An 8,997-nucleotide genomic window follows, 5' to 3' on the forward strand; every position below is an offset into this window, starting at 1 on the left:
TCCTGGGCCTTCTCTAGGTTGACTCAGCATTAACTTTGTACCCGGTGCACATAGTAACAACAACATCCCCTTTAGTGACATACTGGGCTCAATAAAGGTATGCCCAAAGAATTTTCCCAATGAGTCTGTGTGAGGGATCGTTGTCCCTTTGCGTGTGGGTGATAGAAGCAAGTGTTGTAGTGATTTAGTGAACTCCAGTGCATCGCTGGCGGCCGAGATTATATTGCTGGCTGTGATGCACACAGCATCAGTGCTGACTGAAAACTCAGTGATGCATGCTCAGGCAGGATATGAAAGGGTAACGGAAGAGAGCTACAAAATACGGTCACACCATTGGCAATGTGTATTTTTTAATGTCTGCATCATTTCATTTACGTGTAAAATAGCACGGAGAGATGCATGCTTGGAATTACATTGAGGGGGATCGCAATAGGCACACAAGGATGGCAGAATACGCAGGGTTTGGCAGCATTCGAACCGTGAAGAAAAGCAAACGGAGCGTGGGCAGGATGATCAGGAATAACAGTGGAGCGACAGCTTAAGGAATGGAACGTGTCCGCGAGAACGTCCTGCGGGCAGACTGAGGCATGAACGCAGCTGGAGTACATGCGCTGGTGGTGCTGGCTGGATTGTTACATCGCAGGATCTTGAGAAGTGGTGGCGGCGGCTTGGGAACCCTCATCCAGCAGTGGATTGACCACGGCGATGATGATTTTATTACCTAATATATAACTGACAATGTATTTACTCTACGCAGTACTAGCTTTACTACCCGGCTTGGCCCGGGACTTGGATCCACCACGCCCGGCCGCCTTTGTCTCCCCAGTGGCGATGTTCACACGCCACACCAGTTACTCGTTTTGAGGCTGAGTCGACCTAGGGGAGGCCCAGGACCGGTAAAAATAATCGTTACCGGTGGTGGCCGTGAGCAGGAATCGAACTCGGGTCGCCGGGTTCGTAGCGCGGCATGGTGTACAGTCTGGAAAGTACCCACATGGCAAATTTCAAGTTTGTTGCATGTCGGGAAGTACGCTAAACATTTTTAACAGACACACATTCACAACTTTGCCTTTTATATATATGGAGATATACTGAATGTTTTCAGGCTCCTCCTTTTCAACCAGTCGCTGAATTGCATTTTGGCTTAGCTTGGGTCCAATATCTCTGGGTGATTGTGTGCTGTTTAATATTACTTCCTGCTACGCGCGACTGGGTGTAATTGTGCGCAATATCTACCACACGTGTCGGTTTACAGACTTGAAACTCATCCCGACACTAAATGCGTCCTCGAGCCACCACTATCCTTCAATGATCGCTCTACTTCCCCTCCCCTCCAACTGCCCCTGGCAACCATGCCATTCTCCACTTTCCAACTTTGACCTTCGATGATCAACTAGGCTATCTGAAGAGGAAAGGCATGCTCTCTGTGTTTCACCGTTTTAGCCTCCTTATTCAATGAGTTCTGTTTAAATTTTAAACTCATGGGCAAAACAAATGTTGCCTGGCCTTACAGATACAAGTGTAATAAACAAAACAAAAATCGTGTAGGTCATAGCAAGACTGAAATCTTAAAAATGTGACTTGGAAGGCTAGTCCATGAAGCAAGGCCCTGATTTTTGGTTCGATGCTACACTGAATTAAATTTATTTTATTTTGTTTTTATATCACCTTTCCCCCCCCAATTTTATTCTGATTGTGCTATCTCCGTCAAGGAGGAGTGCAACCCCCTATGTTAGAGAATGGTGCTCGGAAGTGGATATCACAGAGCTACCTCTGAGATCCCTTCACACAATTGAGGGTGGCAATTTTACCCCCATCTACTCTGCAGAGGAGAGTGATTTTTTCTGTCACATGACAGTGAAACTGATACATTTCTTTCAAAGCTGGAATTCAGCCAAGTTAATTGCAGAACCAAATTTATTGTGATGGTGTTTTTTGCACAGACATTGGTAACTGGGCTGAAAAGGCCGTTTTTGAAGCAAGACTGCTTTGTGTTTCAGTGCTGCAGTGAATGCAATCATTTTGTATTGGTTTACTTTCTAGGTAGGTGTGGCACTTAATCAGCTGGGTGGTATGGTAGATTAGGAGTCACGTGCCTGCCACGGAACCTGTTTGCATGGAGTCGGTAATTCTAAACTAAACTAAAACATGTTTTTGTATTTTAACAGGAAATGTCCACTGAACAATATATAGCTCTTTTTCAGAAGCGACCTGGCCACAAATAATAGCTCAATCAAGTGGCTTATCACGTAGAAATTTCTAGCAGCCAAATTCTCTAAACGCATCGGTCTAAATGTGGAGGGGGGGAAACCGGAGGCCCCATAAAAAAATCCACGTGACCACAGGGAGTTTATGGAAATTCCATATATACAGGCATCAGAGTCTGGATCGAACCCACGACCTGCTGTATACCAGGCGAGGTAGTTAACATCTACCCACAGCCACATTGTAATTCCTGCGAGGATTTCACACCGTGCTCTGCCTGCTCGACAGTGTGCAATAAAGACCCCGCGACATCGTTCACAAGACGTCGGTTATATTTTATCGTGTCATAGCCTACATTTAAAATGGATAAATTACATGCCACTGAATCGCCCATACATCACTATTTTTCAAGAAACCTTAATTTCTCTGCCCAACGCCAGGTATATTACAACCATTCCCACCCTGCTAGGGCCCTTGAGCCATGATGGTTGAGGTGGCCCCCTTTTGCCTTGCTCAAATTTATTTTCTTAGATGAGGAAGTTTTTATTTTGTTTATTCTTTCCAATTAAATTTGCAAGTGTGTAGGTAGTATCTGTGGACACCTGACTGCCCATCCTTCCATCTGTCTGTCCATGCGTGAACGGTCTGGGGTGGGGTCTCACCCAAAAGCGCTCGTAGAGATGAAAAACAAATGTCAACCCAGGATCTCCGGGTACGAGCTTCGTGCTCTGACCTCCGAATCACCCGGCCACCTCCGCCAGACGCAGTTTAACGTCACACACAGGACACCATTGAAGTTGTCCCCTGACAAAATAGAGCACCTTTCTCCAAGCACCGTCACCTGGTTAAATAAAAAAAATGAACAGAAGAGCAAAGCGTGACCGACACCAGCATCCCCGCTCCTCACGAATACCACCGACGCCACAAATAATCGAGGGGGAGATGGCACCACAGCCCCCCTCCACTGCTCCCTAACCTCAGAAACCCAACCAATTTCTTTGCTCTATTGGCCTCATGAGAATTGTCTGCCACGACTTTCGTCATTTCCTCATCTCCTCACATCGCTGGGTTTTTGAAAAGCGGGCCCAAGCCTGGACCGCCCCCAGCGGCACTCTCCCACTCTCATTTTCATTCGTGTTTTTTTTTTTTACACCCACCAAGTGGACACTTAACACGCGAATTAGGATTATCACTTCCGTTTAACACTGATAAAAGCAGTTTAAAGTCATTCTCAATCATAGCACAGTTTACTACTGTAGCAACACTCTCTCCAGTATAATAGCTATATTTTAAAAAAAAAATCGTCACGTATATATATAAAATCAACATTAAGTGGTTTTTGTCATCACCAATCATTGAATAACTGGAGTTGGAGGAGTCAGCGAGCCTCATCAATATCGCACAGAGCCAAAGACAATACCACAGAAATACTTTTATTAGTCTCCTCAGTCGTCGTCTCTTACCTAACACCAGGCAGCACTCCGTCACGATCGCTAGATTATGTCACATACCAGTCATCTATACACAACACTGTGCACATATATAAAGTTGTCCATTTATATTTTTGGCTTTATCTCTCCTAACCAATTTTAGGAAAACATCGTCGATTGGCACTGTGAATAACTATGGTGAAAACGACTTCGAGTCCGACTCGTCTTTAGTTTTGCCGAGGATGTAGTCATTGTTCCAACCAATGGAAATGAACTCTGGCAAATGAGCAGCATCACAACATTTTTGTTTTTTACCAAGAAATGGTTATGAAGCCCTTCAAACAAAAGGGCAGCTCAAGAAAAACAAAAGTAATGTCGAGCGAGTGTGCTCAACAATTGAAGGTATATGTCAGAGGAAGACAAGTGGAACACGCATCAGAATGGGTATACATCAGGCAGTTGTTGAAGGAAGACGGGGATCAAAAAGATTAGATACAAAGGCAAACGATTATTTTTTTGGAAAACAGAACTCAATAATGAAATTTAATATACCAACGCACCTACACGAGAACACTTTTATTCAGTATGTATTATCCTCTATAAGAGGACTCAGAAACAATGACTATGACAAAGAAAACAGAACAAAAGCTGAAACGTGCAGAAGGAAGTGTGGAGAGGAAAATGTTTGAGGTTACGCTTAGAAACAGAAAGGAAAGTAAATGGACCTGGGCAGGACACGTTGCAGGAGACTAACAATAGAGTGGCAGCCAAAATAAGGAAAACGCCCCTATCAGCAAAACCATCGTGGAGATGGAGCAAAGAGATCGGCTGCTGCACTGGAGTTAGATGGAATTTTGCGTTGTAAAGCTGTGATGTACGTTTGGATATTGAACGTCTTTCGCACCATACATAGTCAACCGTGCTAATGGGAGGTGCGGGGGAAGGACAATAAACTAAACACAAAAAGCAATTCTAAATAATTCGTTTTCAAATCTATATTTAAAAGTGCATCGCTCAAAGTGGCTTCCTAATATTGGAAGGAAGAGCGTTCCAGACGGCTGCAGAAGCGCATCTGAGAGCGCGCGCGATGCAGTGGACCGTCCTTGTTTGACGGCGAGCCACAAGCCGCTGCTGCGAGGATGACCAGAGTTCACGTGATGGTTTTTGCTCCTTGACGTGAAAACGGCAGCCGCTTGGAGTCAAGTCGTTGTGTTTTTGTTTACATACGTTAGTACCTTTCTGGCACAAAGCTGCCACTCAAAAGCACCATCACATTCATGCTCAACGTAAAATTATTAAATTCTAGACAATTAGAAAACAAATATTTACGTATATATGGGATGATGGTGGTGAGACATAGTGTGACCCCTAAAGACCCAGTAAACTTGGAATGTTGGGTCAAAGTTCGTCCAACGGTTCCAACCGCATGCCAACGTTGGCCAAATGTTGCACGTTTACAGGGCAGTTGGGCGATATAACAATATAGATGTGTTAACATCGCACACCTCCATGTTACCAGTGATATACTCTACATTGTAGCAATTAGATAAAAAAAAATTGTGTGTGCTTCACACTCTCAACATGTTTAAAAATATATTTGCTCCACGTATTATTTAGCATTAATATTGTATACATCTTAATTGATTAATCACTGTGCATTACTGAACCAGAGTTATAGATGTTCCTAGGTAAATATATCCCTCAATATATTTCACCTTATTTATATCCACGTGCAAGCCAAAATACTTTGAGAACATTTATAATCGTATACAACAGTAGTATGTGTGTATTTGTCTTTTTGACTGTGTTTGGGGAACAGTGGCACAGTGGTTGTGATATGAACTCGGCGACATGAGTTCGATTCATGGCCACGGCTGACATTAGTGGGGCATGGTATAATAACCAGTCCTGGGCCTCCCCTAGGTAGACTCAGCCTTAATTGAGTACCTGCTTTCGTGTGAAATATCAGCAATGGGGAGACAAAGGCAGACAACCATGATACTGGTCACACCAGTCTCATGTGTGCCATGCTGCCCTTAATAGGTTCTCGCAAACAGCACTTCCCCCAATAATTTTGCGAAAAGCTATGCGGGTGATCTTTGTATTTTTGTTGTTTGTATGAGTATAATTTATGTATATTTGTATGTCTCTGCAGCAGTGCGAATCCTTTAGCACAGTGTTGCAGAGCCAAGGGCTGAAGTGAACCGACATCATGAGGATTAGTTGCAAGGTGCACTGAACCTCGGCACACATCGCTTCGCGAATTCATTTGGCATCACCGAGCTTACGCATTAGAAGGCTCTCGCCCTCATTTTTCCCACCCCACCCGAAACACGTGTCCTGTAGAGAGAGAGAGAAAAAACACACAGAGGGGGTGGTAAATCGCGAGACATTACTGATGTCATCCATGCTGCACATCCTGGCGCTATCGCTGAAATCCACACTGCGTCAACCACATCATTGGACTGGATGAGAAACCTTTGCATTCATTTGTGACGATCATTCAGAGAAGAAAAAAATAACTGTTGCTTTTTCACAATGCCATACGAAAGAAGAAGACTGATGTCAAAAAAGGCAAAGCCAGAGGACAGACACGCAACGCACATTGTCCTGCTTGGCGATGATCGGGTTTCTCTTCTTTTTTTTTTCGGGCAAGCGATGACACCGGCGAGCCGCTTTCAGCCTTTTTTTATTAAAGCGGCCCCCACGGCGACATCTGTTTACACGGAGCGCTGACAGCCCAATTAAACAAACTGTCAGAGCCCAGGATCCGTCGCTCCTTTCACGGTGATACCGCCAAGCGCGGGTAGGGAGAGCGCACGATAAGAGCCGCCGTGCCGTGTCGGGGAGGCGTTGACGCGGGTGAGGCTAGGGGAGAGGGCGAGGGGTGGGGGTGCCCCATCGGGCACTCCGTCCCCCCCCCCCCCCCGTCCGTTGCTGCGATTTGCAGCGACAAAAGTTGCTTTCCATGAGAATCGGAACGGCCGGGCCCGTGCGATGGTATTGATGTTTCGGCGATGTTGTTCGACGATGCAGATACGGGCCCCACCCTCGCTCTGCACGGGGAGGCGTTCCGAGGCATGGCCGTGCAGAGCGAATCCGTGCAGAGTGAACCCAGTTTTACAGAGTACATACTTGGAGTCATCGACTTACTTACGAACACAATTCGTTCCTGAGACCCGTTCGTAAGTCGAGAGGTTCGTAAGTCACAAGAACACCGACACAAAGACATAAATACACGGGGCACGTGCGTACGCAACAACAACAACAAAACCACGAAGACAAAGATCTCCCATCTCGTCAGAACGGCACACGAGGAGAGATGGGTGGCCAGCACCACGCCCGACCGCCTTTGTCTCCCCAGTGGCGATGTTTTTTTGCAAACCGCACCAGGTCATCATTTGAGACTGAGTCGACCTAGGGGAGGTCCAGGACCCATTCAGATAATCGTCACTGCTCCCCACACACACACACGCTCGAGCGCACACACCAATGACAAAGATCCCCCCGTATGGCCTTGACATACTTTTGGGGCAAGTGCTGTTAGCGAGCGCCTGTGAAGGCCGGGACTGTACACGAAGGGGTCGGTGGCCAACCTAGGGGAGGCCCAAGACCCGTTCGGATAACCGTCACCGGTGATGGCCGTGAGGGTGGGAATCGAACCTGGGTCGCCGAGTTCTTAGCCGCAGCGCGCTAACCGCTGCACCACCGCTCCCCAACACAGCGCGGTGCGCGCACCGTGACACCGACGCCGCCGCCTCCCTCGCAGCCCCCGCTCCTCCACACCGTGTAGCAGCGAACGAACCCCGTACCCCGGACTTCCCGAATTGTGAACGCCACCCCCCCTCCCCCCCATTGAAGGCGACCACTCCGACCCCGCCCTCTGGCTTCAATCCCAGGCCAACTTCAACATCACCCTCACCGTCTTCAAGGACCTCGTTGACTCGCTGCTGCTGCTGCTGCTGCCAACCTCCCACCCCCCCTACTCGCCTCACTCCACTTCCATCTCCCGCACTCTCCGCTCCAGCAAGGAAGGCTTTCTGTTGAAGCCCTCCAAGTCAGACATTCGCGCAGTGGGAGGTCGCTCATTCTCTCATTCCCCCGAGCCATCCGTCCTATCGACTCCTGTCCCCCTGTTCAAGTCAAGGCTCATGGCTTTTCCTCGTCTCCTCTGCCTATGATTCTCTCTCTATATATATACAGGGTGTCCCATAAGTGTGGAAGTATATTAACTATACAAATGCGAGCATCCCTTCCCCTAGACGCTCATGTCCCACTGCTCTCTACAGCGCGTTGAGATTTCGGTTGTCGTCGGACGCTGTATAAATACAAAAAATACAATCTAATACACGTGCGATTGTGCGTGGTTAGTCTACACCGAATGGTTTACATCATCCTATAATGCGTGGGTTCCAATTCAGGCATTAACAACCACAAGCCTAAACCAACTTCTCATTTTAATGGTGGAAAACGCGTCATGGGTGTATGGGTACAAAGGCCATGTTGGTTATATTTCATGTTTACCTATAATTTAAACCTTTTTTCCGAGCGTGAGTTATATATATATGCACATAGTATATATTTTTTTCTAATTTATGCCAAATGAATGATATGCGGTGAACCGGCCTATGCAAGCATGGAGGAGCACTGTCTTACGTGTATCATACGAGGCTTATTCAGCAAGAGACTCGTTTCTTTAGAACTGATTTGTGTGTGTTTAATTTGTCGTATTTACCCCCGTACCTCGGATTCGCACGATTAGCTACGAAACGGTGCGAAAGAAGAAGGCAGAGCGCTGAGACTCTGCCAACTTTCTCTAAACCCAGCGTCATCTTATGGCATTCGAATACCTTGAGCATTTATTGCTGTATAAGTTTCTCTGTCCACCATCTCCTTAACATCCTTCTCAAACACCAAATCTCATACACTTCTACCCTTCGGATGGGTTGCTTTACCAGCGCCCAAGTCTCTCATCTATAGCGCTTGTCATATACGATCTCAAAGCGCTGTACATGTCACAGCAGCAGCAGATACTCAGCATAACAATAATTATACTATCATCCATTTACTAAATTAACAAAAAGTTGAATAAACGAATACATAGGTTTTAAGACGCAGCCATCGATCGAGGGTCGAATTCGAACCGCGTTGTGTGATCGGCATCACGCTAGCTGAAGGTGTTTGCCTTCAGGGAAGTCGTGTACTCTATACGCAACTGCGCACAATTCTGAGTCACTTATAACCACTTTGCCGTTACTTATTGCCAATCATGGACTCAGACTATTGTCCTATCATCTCATAGAGTCCCTGGCACGTAATAATATGCTACGCAGTGGCAATGAGGGTCGCAAAATTCCGATTT

At 46.5% G+C, this 8,997-nt stretch overlaps 1 long non-coding RNA gene across 1 annotated transcript; it reads right to left on the reverse strand.

Annotated features, from left to right (window-relative positions):
* Positions 1-333: 333 nt before the first annotated feature.
* On the reverse strand, positions 334-4,055 carry LOC142924649 (uncharacterized). The gene is made up of 2 exons (XR_012941762.1): positions 2,868-4,055; positions 334-876 (listed from the first exon to the last, which is right to left on the reverse strand). It is a non-coding gene; the product is annotated as an uncharacterized LOC142924649 (long non-coding RNA).
* Between the last annotated feature and the right edge of the window lie 4,942 nt (positions 4,056-8,997).

The sequence above is a fragment of the Petromyzon marinus genome, chromosome 15 (genome assembly GCF_048934315.1).
Source record: "Petromyzon marinus isolate PM22_M1 ecotype Great Lakes invasive population chromosome 15, UKy_Petmar_22M1.pri1.0, whole genome shotgun sequence".
Taxonomy (NCBI): domain Eukaryota; kingdom Metazoa; phylum Chordata; class Hyperoartia; order Petromyzontiformes; family Petromyzontidae; genus Petromyzon; species Petromyzon marinus.